The sequence below is a fragment of the Lithobates pipiens genome, unplaced genomic scaffold, assembly GCF_037356315.1.
Source record: "Lithobates pipiens isolate NorthernLeopardFrog02 unplaced genomic scaffold, aLitPip1_a1.2 Scaffold_166, whole genome shotgun sequence".
NCBI classification, from domain to species: Eukaryota; Metazoa; Chordata; class Amphibia; order Anura; family Ranidae; genus Lithobates; species Lithobates pipiens.
Window position 1 is genome coordinate 1,478,370 of NW_027507752.1, and position 21,635 is coordinate 1,500,004.

The 21,635-nt window shown below is 46.5% G+C and overlaps 2 protein-coding genes across 6 annotated transcripts in view; one reads left to right on the top strand and one right to left on the bottom strand.

The window, feature by feature from the left end:
• Positions 1-21,635, bottom strand: part of RALGPS1 (Ral GEF with PH domain and SH3 binding motif 1) — a 659,487-nt gene that overhangs the window by 311,451 nt on the left and 326,401 nt on the right. The gene's annotated exons all lie outside the window — the stretch shown is intronic.
• ANGPTL2 (angiopoietin like 2) overlaps positions 6,005-21,635 on the top strand; it is a 73,054-nt gene continuing 57,423 nt past the window's right edge. Inside the window, exon 1 of the mRNA XM_077484862.1 lies at positions 6,005-6,431. The gene's annotated coding sequence lies outside the window, so the exon portion shown is untranslated. The remainder of the gene's footprint in view (positions 6,432-21,635) is intronic.

Sequence of the window (21,635 nt, forward strand, 5' to 3'; positions counted from 1 at the left end):
AAGTAGGGTATCCAGGTGGCAAAGTCATCAAAAAAGCACAATACCTTGTCCAGGAGGCAGATAATTGCTGCAATCCTCAGAGAAATGGGAGAAAACAGATGAATGCAGTGCATCTTGAAAGAAGAGAGGGATAGAGAGGGAGGGATGGGAAGGACTTTGAAGGTGCTTTGTGGGGATAGAAGGAATCAAACTCCACCTCCTTTCCAGCCATTGGGTCTATGGGAGCGAGTCCAATGGAGGCCACCATGGAAAGTGGCAGCAGGAGAAGCCAAGTCAAAATTTTGAAGCCCGGTTTCAGTTATGGCGAGTATGTTAAAGCCATGAAAGATGAAAAAGTCATGCACAGATGTTAGCTTGTTACAGATGGAGCGGGCGTTCCAAAGGGCGAATGAGATTGGGGGGCTGGTTTGAGGAAGCATGGGGATAGAAGTTATAAGCTGTGGCCAAGAAGACAGGAAGTGGAGGGCAATTTCCCTAATGCCGCGTACACACGATCAAATTGTCCGGCGTACTTAGTCCGCCGAAACACATTTCAGCGGACAATTCGATCGTGTGTGGGCTTCAGCGGACTTTCTCAGCGTAAAGTCCAGCGGACTTAGAAAGTAGTTTTGCACTCCAATCTTTCCGCCGGACTTGGGTTTCAGCGGACAATACGTTCTTCAGTGTGCTAGTCCGGCGGACTAAGAATGACGCATGCTCAGAAGCAAGTACGAGAAGGAAGCTATTGGCTACTGACTATTGAACTTCCTTTTTCTAGTCCTGTCGTACGTGCTGTACGTCATCGCGCTAGCAATCGCCAGACTTTTTGTGTCCGTGTGTGGCCAAGTCCGTTTGGTAGAAAGTCCGCCGGACTATCCGCCGGATTGTTTGCCGGACTAAGTACGCCGGACAATTCGATCGTGTGTACGCGGCATTACAGGGGAAAAATGTTGCAACTAACAAAAATATTCTGACTGCAATTCCACTTTTACATAAACTATAATCATAATAATAATTATTATTCCTTGGGGTTACAGTCTGTAAACTTGTTATGGACGTCATGCTGATACAACCCTGTACATAATTATAATCCATTTACTGAGTTTCCACAGAAATTAGAATTTTGGCAATTGCCTGCTGGAGGAAGTTCTACTTTCCAAGCAAACAGTTTTAGGTCAAGACAAACAAATCCCTTCTCGCTTAGTGTCTAATTTGGTTTTCCAATCCCTGGTGAGCAATTACAACTTTCTTTGTGTATTGTTTACAAGTGGTGTGGAGAGAGGGCAGTCATAGTTTGTTTTAATAATGGGTCCACAAGCAGACCTCAACGACAGATTACAAGCCAGCATTACCGGGAGATTAAATGTACATAATGGCTTCTATCCCACTATGGTTTTCCAATGGAAGCTGATAAAGAGATGCTGAAAGGCCTAAAGTGGACGACTGAAAACTTGTGGAAAATATTTTTAAAGGAATGCAAAAGACAGCTGATCAATGTTTAAAATATAAAAAAATACAGTATAGCTACAGTTACTCTGAGCATCTCTCACACTAGGCGGTCACCTACAGCTCCACCATCTAGACTGGCACAAGTGGAGAGAGATCGCCATCGAGTGATATTGCGCTAACTCAACGCACACAATGTGTATTAATGTGGATCTTCATATTACTTCTTCCTCTGTAAAACTCAGATGGGGAGGCGAAGCTGACAGAAAGCAAGAAAACAGAGATAACTTAAAGTTTAAGTAAACCCTTCAATCGTTTTCAGTCAAGGAAGCCGCCATCTTGGCCTCTAATAATTCTTCAACTGCCATAATGCTGCACATGTGATCAGTTATGACACCAGACATTGGATGGTTTGAAAGTTTGGTTGAGAGCACAACCAATGTGAAAGTTAGCATTTCCGGCAAGTGTTTTTTGAAACTGTGTTTACTCCCGCTTTAATTTAACTGCTGGACCTCCACTGTCAAATTCTCAGCTGGGGACTGGGGATGGCCTAGTGGGGGATACTGCCATTTTCATCTTCAGGTGTCCGATTTTCGGCCTCCTGATTGCCCTGTGGAGGTCACATCATCTCGAGCATGCACATGGGAGTCAGTCAATCTGGCACAGCTGAAGTGCGCTTGGAATTTATGGTGAGCTGCACATGCGCAGCTCAGTTTGCATTTAATAGAAGACTGCAAGCAGGCAGGGAAGTGTGTGTTATTGCAGAAGAGACATTGCATGTCTTTTCTGCAATAAAGAGCTGCCTGCTCGCAGTCTTTTAAAACTGAGTTCCGGCGAAATATTTTTTTTTTAAGTCAGCAGCTACAAAAAGCGTAGCTGCAGACTTTTAATAATCGGACACTAACCTGTCCCATGGTCCAGCGATGCAGGCGTGCAAAGCCCTACTCCTCTCCACCGCGCCAGTATTCTTACTGTGGGCGCCCAGCTGTGGGTACACAGCCGGGCATAAACTGCATGCGCGAGCCGCGCTGCGAATGTCCGGGTAATCTTGTGTCCCAAAAGATTGCAGGGAGGGAGAGATGATCTTCCTTCCAGTGCCACGGAGCCAAGGGAGGAAGAAGCAACTGGATACTTCTAAAAAGAGCGTATCCGCTCCCACGCCAAAAAATGACATGCCAAATGTGGCATGTCGGGGGATCACCTGCACTTAAAGCCAAAGTTCAATATTTGGATGTAACTCCGCTTTAAGCATTAGGTTTAGTTCCACTTTAAGCAATCAAATGGCTGGTGTCATAATTGATCACATGTGCAGCGCCACGGCAACTGCCAATCAAAGAGAGGCTAAGATGGAAGTGTCCTTGGCTGTGAAGTGCTTGATCCTTTGATAAAGTCACATGTGTGGTGACGAAACGTGACAGGCGCAGGGATTGTGACATCATTACATTGTCCTAGAAAGCATATGATCACCCAAGATGGCAGCAGGGCCGAGGACTTGCGGATGATCCTGTGACCCCAGGGACTGATCTGTAAATGCCTAAGTTCATCACCTGTATGCACCAGGGCTAGTGCGAGTGGAATAGTTGTATGTTTTTTAATAAATTATGTTTACAGTACTACACTATGTTAGTTCCTTCTTTACCCTTATGTGCCATCACCTATGTGAGACCACACTTGCAGGAGCACATGGATGGAAGTCATCTTGGATTGCGACCCCAAGAGAGGAAGGTGCTACTAGGCATATTTGTAGACACTCAGGTTGAACTGGATGGACTGGTGTCTTTATTCAACCTTACTAACTATGTAACTAGGAAGCAGGCAGATGGCTGACGCAGTGCCCAAGGTTGGAATAGCGCACAATAAAAACCTGTCGCTTTGTGGAAAGGTCGTCTTGTTGACAATTTTTGGCCAGTTTAGAGCAAATTTTTTTTGACATTTTGTCAGAGCACCCCCTGAAGAACCCATAAGGCACCCCTGATCTAGATGACGTGAGGTTTGGACGCTCTGTGAGCACTACTGCACTAAAATATATTAATAGATAAGACGGTGTGATCAGGTTCGGTAGTAACATTGGGAAAGGAGGGGGCACTCCTAAATGGATAACTCTTCTTTCTTTTGTTTGTTTGTATTTGATGAAGCTTCATCTCTGTGCACTGCCCTGTTTGGCAAGCTTTGTTTTACCACTACTAAGCTTTAGTTGTTGCTGTGATGTTTACTTAAGTATAATAAACATACCCTTTCAAAAAATAAAAAAGGCACGCCATATAGGTGTGTACTCTGAGAATAAGGCCAAACTCTAAACCGGTATAAAAGACACAAATTAATGCGGTTATGTATATAATATTTAATCCTTATATTTATTTTACATGCAAGCAGTCTAAGCACCTACATTTGACCTCATGTCAGCCTCTTGCAGTCCCTATAGAGCAGAGCTCAGACTGGAGGAGGGAGAATCAGCACAAGGAGCCAATCAGTGCAAGCACCAATGCTGATAGGTATGGAGATCAGAGTGACCCCGAGATGGACTCGTGAATCTACTCTTTCACCTTTCACTGCCCAGTAATATACAGTAGTAGGGAAGGGGATGAGACCTGATATGCCGCGTACACACGATCAAATTGTCCGGCAAACAATCTGGCGAACAATCCGCCGGACTTAAGAATGAACGGACCTGGCCACACACGGACACTCCGAAAGTCCGGAGATTGATAACGCGGTGACGTACAGCACGTACGACGGGACTAGAAAAAGGAAGTTCAATAGCCAGTAGCCAATAGCTTCCTTCTCCTACTTGCTTCAGAGCATGCGTCATTCTTAGTCCGCCGGACTAGCACACTAACGAACGGGTTGTCCGCTGAAAGACAAGTCCGGCGGACAAATTTTGAGTCAAAACTACTTTATAAGTCCACCGGACTTTACGATGAAAGTCCGCTGGAGCCCACACATGATCGAATTGTCCGGCGTACTGTGGTTTTTACAATTCGATCGTGTGTACGCAGCATTAGTGTTGCTGAACTGCAGCAGAGAAAACTCAAGTCCTCCACTGCCACAAAGGCTGTGTAGGTTGGCAGAGCTATAAAAATCTCAGAAATGGATGGGAAGAAATACGAATCCTTGGCAGGTATGCTGCAATAAAGTTTCAAATTGGAAATTGGGGACCCTCTGCATGCTTAAAATCATCACAATGGGATTGTTTTACATGGCCACAGACGCAAACACTGCTATAGGGTGTTCTTCAGAAAGGGGGCCAGTCTGATTATAACTGAATGGCATTTTTAAAGCGGACCTCCACCCTGAAGTGGAAGTTCCGCTCATCTGATCCCTCCCCCCCCCTACGGTGCCACAATTGACACCTTTCAGGGGGGAGGGGGGTGCAGATACCTGTATAATCCAGTATATAATCCAGGTATCTGCACCCACTTCCAGGACAAGCTACCTGCAGATGCCCCCCCCCCCCCGTTGTGTTCTGGGAAACACACAGTTCCCAGGACACAGCAGGGACCAGTGGAGACGCGCAGCGCGACTCGCTCGTGCGCTGTAGGGAACCGGGCAGTGAAGCCGTAATGCTTCACTTCCCGATTCCCTGACAGAGGATGGCGACGGGGGCAGCGGAGAGACGAGCGATCGCTCGTCATCTGCCGCCGACATTGCTGGACCCCGGGACAGGTAAGTGTCCATTTATTAAGTCAGCAGCTGCAATATTTGTAGCTGCTGGCTTTTAATATTTTTTTTTAAAGGTGCAGAACCACTTTAATCAGTGTCATTTTTGGCCAAGATATTGGTCTGTTAATTGGTTGTAGGGGCATATGCTTCCCAGCAGTCATGGTAGAGGGGATTCTTTTTATTTTTTTTTATTTTTTTACACATAAGGAGACAGGTAAGTGTCAATTTATTAAAAGTCAGCAGCTGCAATATTTGTAGCTGCTGGCTTTTAATATTTTTTTTAAAGGTGCAGCTCCTCTTTAAGTAAACAGTCCATCCACACTCGCTCTTATGTGCAACCATAACAGTTTCCTGCCATAATTCCTGACTTTGCTCCCATCCACCTTGGGGTGTTCTCGCCCCTCGACTCCATCCACTATCATATAAAATAAATCCAGCATCATCCAGGTGGGAATCCCTCATAATGGTCACAGCGGAAGATCTGAGAACACGGCACAAAGGTCTCACCAGAATCTCAGAGTCATTTTACATTTTGGGAGTTTAACCCTTCAGACTTCAGTAACACATCGGGGCTTTTGATACATTAGGATACATTAGGTGTCTTGCAGATTCTTTTGCTGCTCCTGTAGACTTTTCATCCTCACAGATCTACAGATAAGTGCCTAGAAGGAGCTGCCAGGGAAGAGGAGGAGAGGTGGAGTTTGGGCATGCCAAATTCGTTTTTCACCGAGAGGCATGACATCACCGCTTTCAGGACTCTCCAATGTTTGTGGTCAGGAGGGAAGGGAAGGGGGGGGTCTGAGGGTCCGGGTGTCCTGTCCTCCTGGCTTCTCTCTCACATGTGTGGGAGTGGAAGTAAACTACTGTCCAACCAGAAACTCTGCAGCTCTTTTACATGCTGGGTACAACTACTTTTTTTTTTTTTTTTTTTGTCTTAGTCTTTCCAGCATGTCATTCCACCACAAAAGAACTGGAGGAGCTGAAGTTCAAATAAGGCTGTAGACAGTGATGGGCTCGGGGCTTGGAGCTGGGATGGGACAAAGCTCTCCTCTAGGCAGCAGGTAACCCTCCTGCCATCAGCCACAGGGAGGTTCAATCAGCAGACAATGAAATAGACGATCACAGCAAGGCGCTGCTACAAAAGTAACTCCTGAGACGTCAAAGAAGCTGCGCCCGTTCCATTTAACTTTTAACGGAGGAAAAGCTGGCAAGAAAAGTTTACGGGAAAAGAGTTCTGAAGATTTTTTTTTTTTTTTTTTTAGCTAGGCAGCTCCGAGGAGGGGATGCCAGCTTTAGAGAATAGCTGATCAAACAGGACCTGGGCTTCAGGAACAAGATAGGAAAGGGTAAGCCTGACCCTACATACCCTACTGCTATTATTAGTATTATTAGAAACGTATTTATATAGTGCCATCATCTGCTGTGCTACTGTGCAAACTTACTATTATTATCAGTGGTATTTATGTAGCGATATCTCCTGGATGCTCTACAAACTTACTATTATTATCAGTGGTATTTATGTAGCGATATCTCCTGGATGCTCTACAAAGTTACTATTATTATCAGTGGTATTTATGTAGCAATATCTCCCGGATGCTCTACAAAGTTACTATTATTATCAGTGGTATTTATGTAGCGATATCTCCCGGATGCTCTACAAAGTTACTATTATTATCAGTGGTATATATGTAGCGATATCTCCTGGATGCTGTACAAAGTTACTATTATTATCAGTGGTATTTATGTAGCAATATCTCCCGGATGCTCTACAAAGTTACTATTATTATCAGTGGTATTTATGTAGCGATATCTCCCGGATGCTCTACAAAGTTACTATTATTATCAGTGGTATATATGTAGCGATATCTCCTGGATGCTGTACAAAGTTACTATTATTATCAGTGGTATTTATGTAGCGATATCTCCTGGATGCTCTACAAAGTTACTATTATTATCAGTGGTATTTATGTAGCGATATCTCCTGGATGATGTACAAAGTTACTATTATTATCAGTGGTATTTATGTAGCGATATCTCCTGGATGCTCTACAAAGTTACTATTATTATCAGTGGTATTTATGTAGCGATATCTCCTGGATGCTCTACAAAGTTACTATTATTATCAGTGGTATTTATGTAGCGATATCTCCTGGATGCTCTACAAAGTTACTATTATTATCAGTGGTATTTATGTAGCAATATCTCCCGGATGCTGTACAAAGTTACTATTATCATCAGTAGTGCTTATATAGCATCTTCTGAATGTTGTGCAAAGTTATACTATAAAATTATATAATAATTATAATGTATTAATAATTGTAATTTGATAGTTTTTCATGAAAAAGTTTGGCAAATTTTGGCAAAATTCTGAAAAAAAACAATAAAAATGAATAATTGCTGGTAGAAAATGGAAGAGCTATCAGGCAGTGGCAGAACGCAGACACTGCGAGGAGCGTTGCTGAAGTTGGAGGAAACACATTTTGGGCACAAAACACAAAGAACGTGGGAAAAAAAGAAAAAACATGACAGGAAGCCCCCTTATCAGATAAAACTCTGAGAACATTCGTTAGCAACTGTTTCAAATTTGCTGACAACATCTGTATTTTTTTTCATTGCGGACATATCGTATTAGAACTTCTCAGAAATTATTATTATTATTATTACAAATTACAAAAAATAAAATTTGAAAAATGATTTCTCAATCTAAGGCACATCATAATAGGGCCATACAAGGTAGATAAACAGGCAAACATTCTTGCAAATTGTTTTAAAATCTTAGTGCCTACATAAAAAAAAACGAAGACTTGAGAACGGGTCGCTGCTTTAGAATGTGGAGAATCAGATTTACGACCAGCGAGGACGACTTTCACAACCATCCAGACCCCGAATGGTACATGGCTATCCATACTATACTCTGTAGGATGCCAGTGTTGTCATGGGAACCAGGAACAACTGTCAACTTTCTCGGTGTCCGGAGACTTGTTGCACACTTCAGTCGCTGCATTTTACAATACACAACATACAGGAAAAAAGGGGGGCATACACGCTGCAACATTTTAACCAATACAATATTCCTAATTTTATTTTTATTTCTATGGAACACCTGCAATAGTACAATGTTATAGTGACTGTAGGAAAGACTTCAAGCTCCGCACCATTTCACACACATACAAACATTCTCACTAAGACACGTGTGTCTGGCATATTGAAACAATTATCCAACTTATTTAATCCCGGTTTCATACAACTTCATCCAATTTGTACTGGTGAAATGGATGTTACGTGAATCCCCAGCACACACACTGGAATGTCTACACAATTCAACCCACATCTGACAAAAAGCTAAATTTCACCGGGTCACGTGGCCAGACTAAAGCTGGCCATACATGTTAAGATTTAGCCTCAGGGCTGACAGAGCAATTAGCATGGATGGATGAATCTGCATTGACGGCTATTGTATTCTGGCAGCCAGCACCCGTGGCTGTCAGGATATCTGAACTGTGCAATGCAGGCGCTGTTCAAGCTAAGAACTTTTTGTCTGGCAGCTCCATCAAAAGGACAGAGCCACCCACCTAACAAGTTTTGACCGGTTCAGCAGAAATTGGATGAAGTTCATTTCGTTTATGGCAAGCTTAACTCTCAACTAATCAAAAACGATCCGTCTTTCACTCGTCTGATAATAGTCTGACAATAGTGATAAAAAAAAACAAGTTGCTAGGGCAGAAAATAGGACCCGAGTGGCAGCATTTTGCATCGCCATGCTATGCCTATCTTGCACTAATGAGCGCTAGCAAGCCTGAAACAGCTGGCAGATGAGTTTATGCTGCAATCTAATGGTTCTGGATGCAGTTTTACATGGGGGGGCTGTGCCAAAAATAATTATTAGCATGGCTCTGCCCACTATGCGTTTTTTGGAGTTTGCTGTGACAGTTGATAACAGGTAAATAAATGTCCTTCTGTTTTAAGAAGTCCTTGCCAAACTTTACAATCTCCTAGTAAAGGGCTTTATATTTTGGTCCACTCGTCATCATCGGATTCAACATAAAACATCAAATATCGATTCAATTCAACAACTTCGTAAAAAGAGGGTGCATGGCCGGGTCTGCATGTAAAGTAGGAGCGGGTGAAAGATCCTGACGTTAGACCATTCCTGGGTGATGTGCAACAAACAAAAGGTTTACATCATAGCATTGGGCCGACTGTGTTCTGGAATTAAAGTCTCAATGTTAATTTGAAACCTGTTAGTAAACTGAGATTACTAAACTAGAAACCTAACCCAGGCTAATGGATTCCACCAATTCCAGATTCATTTGATACAATTGGGTCATTTCGTTCCAAATTACAGAGAGGGCTGAACAACATCACTAACACCCATCTTACCAAGAAATGTACCGACTTGTAGAAGAATCTATACAGACATTTGTTCTTCCTCCACAGACAAAGGGAAATGCCTCTGTACTACGCAATGAATGTCTTCGAAAAGAAGGGCCAATGTGTCTTGGTGTTCCCAAGAATAATACAAAAGAGGATTGCTGGGTCTTTAGCTAAAATAACTAAAAGTCCTCAAAGCACTGGCTGACAGGGAGGCAGGGCATGCTGGAACTTTTAGTTCCTCAGTAACGTGCATGCTAGGAATGTTTTTAAGGAAAGTGTGTGTGTGTGTGTGAGGAGGGGGGTGTGTGTGTGTGTGAGGGTGTGTGTGTGGGGGTGGGTGTGTGTGTGAGGGTGTGTGTGTGGGGGTGGGTGTGTGTGTGAGGGTGTGTGTGTGTGTGAGGGTGTGTGTGTGGGGGTGGGTGTGTGTGTGAGGGTGTGTGTGTGTGTGAGGAGGGGGGTGTGTGTGTGTGTGAGGGTGTGTGTGTGGGGGTGGGTGTGTGTGTGAGGGTGTGTGTGTGTGTGAGGGTGTGTGTGTGTGGGTGTGTGTGGGTGTGTGTGTGTGTGTGTGTGAGGAGGGGGGTGTGTGTGTGTGTGTGTGTGTGTGTAGGGGGGTGTGTGTGTGTGTGTGTGGGTGTGTGGGGGGGGGGGTGTGTGTGTGAGGGTGTGTGTGTGGGGGGGGGGGGGTGTGTGTGTGTGTGTGAGGGTGTGTGTGTGTGTGTATGTGTGTGTGAGGAGGGGGTGTGTGTGTGTGTGTGTGTGTGTGTGTGTGTGAGGAGGGGGTGTGTGTGTGTGTGTGTGTGTGTGAGGAGGGGGGTGTGTGTGTGTGTGTGAGGGTGTGTGTGTGTGTGTGTGTGAGGAGGGGGGTGTGTGTGTGTGTGTGAGGGTGTGTGTGTGTGAGGAGGGGGGTGTGTGTGTGTGTGTGTGTGTGTGTGTGTGTGTGTGTGTGTGTGTGTATGTGTGTGTGAGGAGGGGGGTGTGGGTGTGTGTGTGTGTGTGAGGAGGGGGGTGTGTGTGTGTGTGTGTGTGTGAGGAGGGGGGTGTGTGTGTGTGTGTGTGTGTGTGAGGAGGGGGGTGTGTGTGTGTGTTGTGTGTATGTGTGTGTGAGGAGGGGGGTGTGGGTGTGTGTGTGTGTGTGTGAGGGGGGGTGTGTGTGTGTGAGGGTGTGTGTGTGTGTGTGTGTGTGTGTGAGGAGGGGGGTGTGTGGGGGTGTGTGTGTGTGTGTGGGGGTGTGTGTGTGTGTGAGGGTGTGTGTGTGAGGGGGTGTGTGTGGGGGGGGTGTGTGTGTGTGAGGGGGGGTGTGTGTGGGGGGTGTGGGTGTGTGAGGGGTGTGTGTGTGTGTGTGTGTGTGTGTGTGTGTGTGTGAGGGGGGGTGTGTGTGGGGGTGTGTGTGTGTGTGTGAGGGGGTGTGTGTGGGGGGGTGTGTGTGTGTGAGGGGGGGTGTGTGTGTGTGAGGGGGGTGTGTGTGTGTGTGTGTGTGAGGAGGGGTGTGTGTGTGTGTGTGTGAGGGGGGGTGTGTGTGAGGGGGGGGTGTGTGTGTGTGGGGGGGGGGTGTGTGTGTGTGTGTGAGGGGGTGTGTGTGTGTGTGTGTGTGTGGGGGGGGGGGTGTGTGTGTGTGTGGGGTGTGTGCGGGGGGTGTGTGTGTGTGTGTGAGGGGGGTGTGTGTGTGTGTGTGTGAGAGGGGGGGGGGGGTGTGTGTGTGTGTGTGTGCGGGGGTGTGTGTGTGTGTGAGGGGGTGTGTGTGTGTGTGTGTGTGAGGGGGGTGTGTGTGTGTGTGAGGGGGGGGGGTGTGGGTGTGTGTGTGTGTGCGGGGGGGGGGGGTGTGTGTGTGTGTGAGGGGGGGTGTGTGTGTGTGTGTGAGGGGGGGTGTGTGTGTGGGTGTGTGTGTGTGTGCGGGGGGGGGGTGTGTGTGTGTGAGGGGGTGTGTGCGGGGGGGGGGGGGGGGTGTGTGTGTGAGGGGGGTGTGTGTGTGTGTGTGTGAGGGGGGGGTGTGTGGGGGGTGTGGGTGTGAGGGGGGGGTGTGTGTGTGTGTGTGTGTGTGTGTGAGGGGGTGGTGGGTTGGTTGGTGGGTGGGTTGGTTGGTGGGTGGGCTGGTTGGTGGGTGGGCTGGTTGGTGGGTGGGCTGGTTGGTGGGTGGGTGGGTTGCGGGGTTAGTAATTACTTCTGTTCTGGCATTTAACTTCTGATAGATAATTGCTGGTCTGAATGCGTTGAACATAAGGACTTGGCTATGTACTATACACACAGTCACGTCTTGATGCCCTGAGCAAATGAATGCTGCAGATTCTGACCAATTTTCGAACTATTTATGTGTTAACTTGTATAGGACAGGATTACGCACATTAGTCCCTGCCCCCAAGGAGCATATAATCTAATATACGCACATACCAGTTAGTTCATCTACCAATGTGATTTTATATTGGTGGAGAACCTACAAATGCTACGCTGATAGTTTTATAAGAACTAAGCCAAGGACCCATCTGTCACAAAGCTGCTGCCCGCAGAGCTGCCATGTTGCCAATCAATCTGACCTTATTTCTTACTGGTTGGGACACTAAAAACTTGATGGCTGTTTGGTCCATTCCAGCGTCAACATTCACTTGGAGAGGTTTAAAAAAAGAACTCTTCCCATTTCCCAATATCACATACATTCACTTTTTTTTTTATTTTTTTTATTTTGAGTATTACTCATTTGGAGCTAAAATGTGGTAAGATAAAATGGGTAATAAGTCATTAAAGTGGAAGTAAACCCTTCTATCGTTTTCAGTCATGGAAGCCGCCATCTTGGCCTCTAATGATTCTTCAACTGCCATAATGCTGCACATGTGATCAGTTACGACACCAGCCATTGGATGGTTTAAAAGTTTGGTTGAGAGCACAACCAATGTGAAAGTTAGCATTTCCGGCATGCCAGGAATGTAAGTGTTTTTTGAAACTGGGTTTACTCCCGCTTTAACTCAACCCCCCCCACAATAATTACATGAGTCAACCCCACTGTGCACAGACATTTCTGTGAAAAAATATTTGGGTCCTCCAACAGTGCAGCACATGTGGAAGAATACAAAAAAACAGGACCTGTGCTCACCACCAAATAGAAATATGGGACAAAAATCATCTCACACAGCGATTCAGGAGCTTCTCTTAGGGTCCTTTCACACGGGGCGGATCAGTGCTGATCCGCCCCGTGGATATCCGCTTGCACAGTGGGGATCGCCGGAGCGATCTCCGCTGAGCAGGAAGATGACAGGTCCGTCTCTGCACACTGTGCTGGGACGGACTTGTCACAACGCCGCTCTCCCCTAGGGGAGATCGGGCGATGACGGACCACAGTGTCCGTCGGTACCCGACCCGATGACGGATGGAAAAATATCTTTTTCCTCCGTCACACTTTTTCGGATCGGAGCGGGTCGGATGTCAGCGGACATGTCACCGCTGACATCCGACGCTCCATAGAGGTCTATGGAGCATCCGTTCAGGTCCGCCTGAAAAACTGACAGGCGGGACTGAACGGATCGTCCGTGTGAAAGGGGCCTTACTCTAGACGCTATACCTTAAAGAGGAGCTGCACAAAAAAATAAATATTAAAAGCCAGCAGCTACTAATATTGCAGCTGCTGACTTTTAATAATATCACACTTACCTGTCCCAGGTTCCAGCGATGTCGACGGCAGATGACGAGCGATCGCTCGTCTCGCTGCAGCCACCGCCGCCATCCTCTGTCAGGGAATCGGGAAGTGAAGCAAGAGGGCTTCACTGCCCGGTTCCCTACTGCGCATGCGCGAGTCGCGCTGCGCTGGTTCCCCGCTGTGTCTCTGGGAACTGTGTGTTTCCCAGAACACAACGGGGGGCGGAGCCATGCGGGGGTGGGCGGAGCCATGCGGTGGTCTGGCCGGAAGTAGGTGCAGTTACCTGGATTATCCAGGTAACTGCACCCCCCTCCCCCCCGAAAGGTGCCGATTGTGGCACCGGAGGGGGGGGGGGGATAATACTAGCGGAACTTCCCCTTTAGGGTGAAGAACCGCTTTAACTGAGCTGCACGTCGCCTGCTATAGAGGGACAGACAAAGACACACAATCTTTTAGTTTGTAAGGTACTAAGGTGCAATTTACCTGGCTGTCCTGCTGATATAAGAGCTTGAATCATTTCTGAATTACTGGCTCACTACAGGATCACGGACTGGGAACTCCAACCTTCCTGAAGTGTTCAGTTGCAAAATTATGTAAGAAAATGTAATTTGTATTCCCAGGTAAACAGCCGGTGCCTTGTTAAAACCGAATTAATAAACCCCCCCCCGAGTGTTGCAAAGAAGCAGGGAGAAGGATGCACGTGGCCTGCAAAAACATCACTCAAAACTTCTTTGTTAAGCATCAGTTTAATGCACTAAGTATGTAGGACGCTAAAATGGAAAAAGTACATTGTCTACTTACACATTTATAAAATCAGGGCCGACAGAGAACACCGGCGTGCACAGGGCTGGGGCAATTCTCCATAATATGGGTTATATACTGGATATATTCCCTATGATTTATGAGCTTCAAGGGCATGCATGCATGCTTTCACCACACACAAAAATATAACATGGTGTACAATTCTCTCCGTATACTGGGCCTCCCTTATCTAGACCTGACCTCTGCTAGCCGGCTCTGCAGGGGTCCCGGAAGAGGGATTTAAAGTACGGCTCGGGTTTCCAGCCATCAGTCACCAGTCTGGCACTCAGTCCCACTTTCTCCCATCCTGGGGATGAGTGAATGAGCAGGAAAAAGTTTGACTTTGTTGAGATAAAGGATTAAGCAGTGTTCACTGAGGCTCATTGAGATGGGGGCAGATAAGAGCTAGCGGGGGGCTGCATTCAGGACATCTGATCCTGTGTGTATTGTGCTAAGTGCGCCTGTTGCATAGGGGCATGGCTCGGCACACAGCACTCACCCAAAGGACAACGTCTACTTTGCCAGATCACAAAAGTTGCGCCACCAAAAATGTTCTCGTCTCCATTTTCCTGGAATGCATCACGTTTCTATTCCGCAATACAACTTGGTTATTTCACAGCCAATAGGCAAGGTATTTTGCGCGTGGGTTGTTTTTATTAGCAAGAGCGTAGCTGACATCATCTGCTGGGACTTTGCCACAGTCATTGTTCTTTGTTCAGCACTAAAAGCAAATGCCACACTGCAAGCTGGCATCACTGGCATTCAAATGTGTGTTCGTTAAAGGGGGCTTCTACTTCCAGATAGACTATTAAGCAAATATCAGTCCATCCAAAGATGGAATTGCTGTTATCATCGGTGTCTGGTTGTGTTGGGTCACCTGATGGCTTCATATAGCTCTTAATGACTTCACCATTGAGATTTCCCTTAGCGCTTGTACACACAGTTGGACATTCCGATGGAAAATGTCCGATCGGACTGTGTTGTCGGATATTTCGACCGTGTGTGGGCTCCATTGGACTGTTTCCATCGGAATATCCGACCGACAAAGTTTTAGAGCTGGGCTATAAAATTTTCCGACAACATGGTCCGATAGGACTTTGTCCCATTGTGTGTAGAGAATTCCAATCGGACAAAGTGCCATGCATGCTCAGATCAAATTTCTAGACCAAAGCTATTGGCTACTAGCCTGAACGTAGTCCCGTCGTAACCAAATAACGTCACCACGTTCTGAACGATCAGATTTTCCGACAACTTTGTCCGACCGTGTGTATCCAACACCAGTTTCGGACAAAATCTGACGGATTTTGTTGTCGGAATGTCCGACCGTGTGTACAAGGGCTTACAGCTCTCTTTACAACAAGCTTAGATAGTTAGGTGTTCGCACCCACTTTGGGGTGATTACATTATTTCTGCTGCAGCCTCCATAATGAACCAAGAGTTAAAGGGATTGTAAAGTAAGATATGTTTTAAAAAAAAAAAACAACAAACATGTTATACTTACCTCCACTGTGCAGCTCGTTTTGCACAGAGTGGCCCCGAACCTGCTCTTCTGGGGTCCCTCGGCGGCTGTCTCTGCTTCCTCCCTCAGGTACTTCTCCAGTTCATGCGAGCTCCTTCGCATGGTGAGAAGCACCTGCGGGCGCGCTCCCGTGATACAGCCGGCTGATATAGCCGCTCGCTGTAACACACAGCGACGCCCCCCGGCGCTCCGCGTCAGTGGATGTGATCGACAGCAGCGCGAGCCAATGGCTGCGCTGCTTTCCATCCATCCACTCCAGCCAATCAGCGGCCAGGCTGAGTGGCAAAGAAGGACGGCGTGGGCGAGCGCGGGATTTTCGAGAGGTCATGTAAGTAAAACGGGGAGGGGGCTGGGGGCGTAGGGAGTGTCAGATGTTTTTTCACCTTAATGCATAGAATGCATTAAGGTGAAAAAACATTTACCTTTACAACCCCTTTAAATGTCTAGCAGATAGAGTGGGACTCCTTTATAATGGCCACACAATGCGTGAAAATCCAGCAACTCAAATGCAAACAGCTCCTCACTTGAAAAGATGTAGCAAACCTTTAAGCAGTTTAACATTCCAGTCCCTACTAAGAACGGCAATGTCAGTTTTGGGTGGACAAACACTTTAAATAGCCAACCGGTTGCTCCTCTTTAGACAGGCAGCTGAACTAACCAAAAAAAGAGCCCAGCTGCTGAGGGAGACTCTATTAGAACATTCAAAAGAGCAATTCAAGGAAGACGACAATGAATAGAGTGATGTACAGAATGAAGATCCGGCATTATTCTGTGCACAGTATATTCCTTACAGAGAAACATTTTCACTGTATTTTACTGTAAATGACTATAAATACACAGTCGAGACGTCTACCGCTGTGCCTCACAGGAGACCTTTATGCCTGTGCTTATTTGCACTGGTAGAATGAACTACTGACCTGCTGCACCAATAAAGCAAATATCCAAATTTAATTAACTTAAAGTTAAACTCCATCAAACAACTAAATGCGCAGATGAAATATATATAAGGCAGCAGTTTTACTTGTCAAAGGATTTGTAGTTTGCCTATCCAGCCTTGCAAATGACACCGCCTTGCCCCACAGCACAGCTCTGCCTAGAAGGTTAGGGAGGCATGATTTCTCTCTGCAGCAATTTACCTTTTTTACTTACAGGTATGCTTCCTAGCCTTCACCATGTGACAGGACAGGGAAAGAAGAAGCAGCACACTGATGAGCTCATCTCTCGGCGGTTCACTCTTTTCTCTCAACCTATCAGCATACTTCTTGCGTGGCAAAAAAAACCTGATTAGCTCTTTGTGCTAATTCTCCCTACCCTTCTCTGAGCTAGGCTCTACAGGAAGTGCAAGGGGCCGATACAAATTCAAAGTCAGGTACTTACCTTGCTTACATTTAAAAATATCTAAATGATGATGTATTCAATTAGAACTATGGCCTCCCATTAGAAATATGCACCGCAGCACCTAATAATTACAAGTATATTTGCACTTGCAGTTTTTTGGTATTCCTCCTGTAAAGCACCACAAACACCAGTGGCTCCTCCCAGAGAAGTACACTTAAAGCAGAGTGGAACATCCGCTCATTTGTCTCCTCTCCCCCTTCGGTGCCACAATTACCACCTTTTGGGGGGGGGGGGGGACAGGTATCCTATTCCCACTTCCGGGAGTCTGGGCCACGGCCCGTGACATCACTGTGGGGCTCCCTCCTCCTCCCCCTGTCATCGAGCCAGTAGGAGAGAGCAGCGGTGCCTCACGCATGCGCAGTAGGGTTCCCAGTGTAAAGCTGTAAGGCTACACTGCCGGGTACCCTTACCCGCAGATGCGGCGGCAGCACCCGACATCGCTGGACTCCAGGACAGGTAAGTGTTTTGGGGGCGGAAAAGCGCTTTAAGGCTGGGTTCACACCGCTGCGGGGGGAGAACCGGATGTGATTCGCACAGCAAATCACATCCGATCTCCGTAGCGCTGCGAGTTCAGCCATACAGATAGTATGGCTGAACTCGCAGCGGTCCCGCAGCAAACTCGCACAGGACCCTTTTTTGGGTCCGCAACAGAATCGGATCGCATGGGGGTTCACACCATGCGATCCGATTCCTGTGCGAGTCGGCAGATCGCACTGCGATATGCCGACGGATCTGGGGGTGTCATTAACATAACATTGACACCCCCAGCCGTCCGCATAGGGCAGTGTGAACTGCCGGCGGGAGTAATGCGATGCGGGAAAACGCCGCGGATTCGCGGCGTTCCCGCATCGCAGCAATGTGAACCTGGCCTAAAGTGGATGTAAATCCTGTTCATGAAATCTGGCCTGGGCACATATACAGTTGCAAAAAAAAATATACAGTTGCAAAAAGTCATTCTGTGGTTTGACAGTTTAGTTGACATCACAAGCAAACGTGGCAGTTAGCCATCCCAGCATGCCAGGAATGTAACAGTTTTCTGAAACCGTTAAATCAATGGGTTTACTTCCGCTTTAATCAGTACCTGGCCGCACCTTGTCCTGCCCATTTTCTGGATTAACAGCAGTGTCTCAACTGAAACCCTCTCACAGTGAGCTGCAGTGTCTGGGTATGGAAGCATGACAGACACAAATTAAAGTGGAAGTAAACCCATCGATTTAATAGTTTAAAAAAACAGTTACATTCCCGGCATGCCGGAAATGCTAACTGTCACATTGGTTTTGCTCTCAACCAAACTGTCAAACCATCCAATGGCTGGTGTCATAACTGATCACATGTGCAGCTTCATGGCAGTTGAAGATTAAACAAAGACCAAGATGGCAGCTTCCTTGGCTGAAAGAGATAGGAGGGTTTACTTCCACTTTAAGGAATTGGCTCAGTCAGTTTTGATAACTTTATGAGGCTTGTACATCAATAGTAACTGGATTTAGTACTTAAACTGTCATAAAGAAACCTTTCATTGTGCATTAATAAAAATCTACCCCTGAAATGCATACAGGGTATATCAAGACCCACCCAGGGTTTCTGCTAGAGCCTAACAGCATCTTTAGACAAGCTCAGCGTATGAACCTGTGTAATCACAGGCTAGCGTGTTCCATTGTTCTAGAACCCCAAAGTCTCTGAGCCTACTGCAGCCTCATTGAACCTACTGGAACAAACAAGGGATGCTGCGACAACAATCTTACACCAGAACAGTTTGTGACTCCAGAAGTTTGGACTTGCCCCGGTTCTACCCTTTTAGACTACAGAACACCTCTCCTTTTTAGTGTGCAGATATGAGGGAGAGGTGTTCTGCAGTCCAACTTAGGAGAATTGACTGCTTGAGCTTCCAGTGTCGCTGTCAGCTCAACATGAAATTAGGATAAAAACGAGATCTTTGGCAGATGAATAGGCATTTATCCACACTTGGTTTAATGTGAGGGAGCGCTCTTATGAGAACACCATGGGTCCAATAATAAGTGCAAGTTGTTTATGTGAATTTTGAATGAATGAGTATAATAATGAAAATAATCTCTATACCAATAATAAAGTTCTATGTGCCATAATGAAAAAAGATATCTTCAATAATTGTTAGACATCTTATAAAAGCCTCAAAGGAAGTATAAAGAAAAGTGGATCAAATAAAGTCCTTATGTATAAATTTCTTCAGTGCTGATTATCTTCAATATAACATCAATAGTGGGTAATCCATCACCAACTGTGACCAATACACCCAAGTGCCACAGAAGTTGATTCCGCTTACCAGACGGATGTGACATTTTTACTTAAAATGGTTAAACGGCGCTTTTCACAAGGTGAAAACTTGCTTAATACTGGAGACGGCTCTTGATATGAATCCCTCCTCCGCAAGACCATGAATACCGTACCTTGCACATATTATTGGACCCACAGTCCTCATAAGAGCGCCCCCTTACAGTAAACCTATTATCCCTAAAAGTATACACCTATCTTAATTAGGGGAGCAGCAGTTAATTTATTTCACTTATTGGCACAAGCTATTATTTTTAATGTATCCATACTTGTAGCATTTTTAAAGAAATTTGTGCCCAAAAACTGTGCCCCGACATATAGAAAACATTAGATTGTTAAAATCAGGGGAAAATCGCGGGTGCGCGTTATACGCCGATCCTCCGCGATTTTTGAGCCCTGGGCGGCTTTCAGCCACCTTCGGGCCTTATCACGGCTTTTGGCAGCCTTAGGCTGTTCTCGGCGGCTTTCGGGCAGCCTTCCGCTCTTCTCAGCGGTCGAAAACCACGAGAAAGGCCGAGAGCGGCCGAAAGCTGACGAGAACGGCCAAAGGCCGCCGAGAATGGTGGAAGGCGGCCGAAAGCCGCAGAGAACGGCCGAAAGCCGCAGAGAACGGCCGAAGGCTGGCCCAAAGCCGCAGAGAACGGCCGAAAACCGCTAGAAGGGCCGAAGGCGGCCGAGTACTACCGGGCGCCGCCGAGATACACAAGACATCTCGGCGGCGCCATTTTTTAAATCTGAAATGAACACTGACAAGGGGACAATGATGCACAAGGCTGCATGACAAGGCTGCAATGATGGACAGGCTGTATGACGGACAGGCTGCATGACAAGGCTGCAATGATGGACAGGTTGCATGACAAGGCTGCAATGATGGACAGGTTGCATGACAAGGCTGCAATGATGGACAGGCTGCATGACAAGGCTGCAATGATGGACAGGCTGCATGACAAGGCTGCAATGATGGACAGGCTGCAATGATGGACAGGCTGCATGACAAGGCTGCAATGATGGACAGGCTGCATGACAAGGCTGCAATGATGGACAGGCTGCATGACAAGGCTGCAATGATGGACAGGCTGCATGACAAGGCTGCAATGATGGACAGGCTGCAATGATGGACAGGCTGCATGACAAGGCTGCAATGATGGACAGGCTGTATGACGGACAGGCTGCATGACAAGGCTGCAATGACGGACAGGCTGCATGACAAGGCTGCAATGATGGACAGGCTGCATGACAAGGCTGCAATGACGGACAGGCTGCATGACAAGGCTGCAATGACGGACAGGCTGCATGACAAGGCTGCAATGATGGACAGGCTGCATGACAAGGCTGCAATGATGGACAGGCTGTATGACGGACAGGCTGCATGACAAGGCTGCAATGACGGACAGGCTGCATGACAAGGCTGCAATGACGGACAGGCTGCATGACAAGGCTGCAATGATGGACAGGCTGTATGACGGACAGGCTGCTTGACAAGGCTGCAATGACGGACAGGCTGCATGACAAGGCTGCAATGATGGACAGGCTGCAATGATGGACAGGCTGCATGACAAGGCTGCAATGACGGACAGGCTGCATGACGGACAGGCTGCATGACAAGGCTGCAAAGATGGACAGGCTGCATGACAAGGCTGCAATGATGGACAGGCTGCATGACAAGGCTGCATGACGGACAGGCTGCATGACAAGGCTGCAATGATGGACAGGCTGCATGACAAGGCTGCAAATGACACTGATAAGGCTGCATTGATGGGTATTTAAATGTACGTTTTTTTTCCTTAAATTTCCCTCCTAAAAGTTTTTTTTCCTTAAAATTCCCTCCTAAACTTGGGGTGCGTGTTAAACGCAGGCACGTGTTATACGCCGATAAATACGGTATTTGCTGTAACATACAAGGACTTTCATTCTTTTCCCAGGATTATGTGCCTTTTTCACTATATCACAACCCATAAGTGTATCTTATGCATATTGTATAATATAAAACAAAGCAAAAAAAAAAAAAAAGAGAAGAGACAAAATGTGTTGATGTCACACAGATGTACTGCCTACGTTGGTTTTGAGTTTGCACAGACATGCACTTTAACACAACGACACAGATAAATGACACTGGTGTGACTATAATGATCTGGTGCAACTGGAACCTCCAACCTCCAAAATGATGTAAAAGTGACTGGGAGTCCCCCTTTAATAACATCATTAACTCAGCCACCTTGAAGGTTACAAGCCTGTAATCCCAAACACCACATTACTGACAGCGGCTGGTGTTTGGCTATCCAACTAGTTCTTTATTATTGAATGTAATATCAAAAGTTCAAAAATGGATACAACACGTTTATCCCTTTCACCAATAAGATGGCGATATTGTCACCAACAACCTCCTCTGTCTGAACCACAATCCTTCACATCTCATTAGCTAAAACAGAATGTATGCCGCTATTCCCTAAATAATGCAAGGTGTCTGTTGCGAATGCTGTGGTAGCAATGAAAGTAGATCACAACAGGCTGGAAAACCTGAGAGCCCAA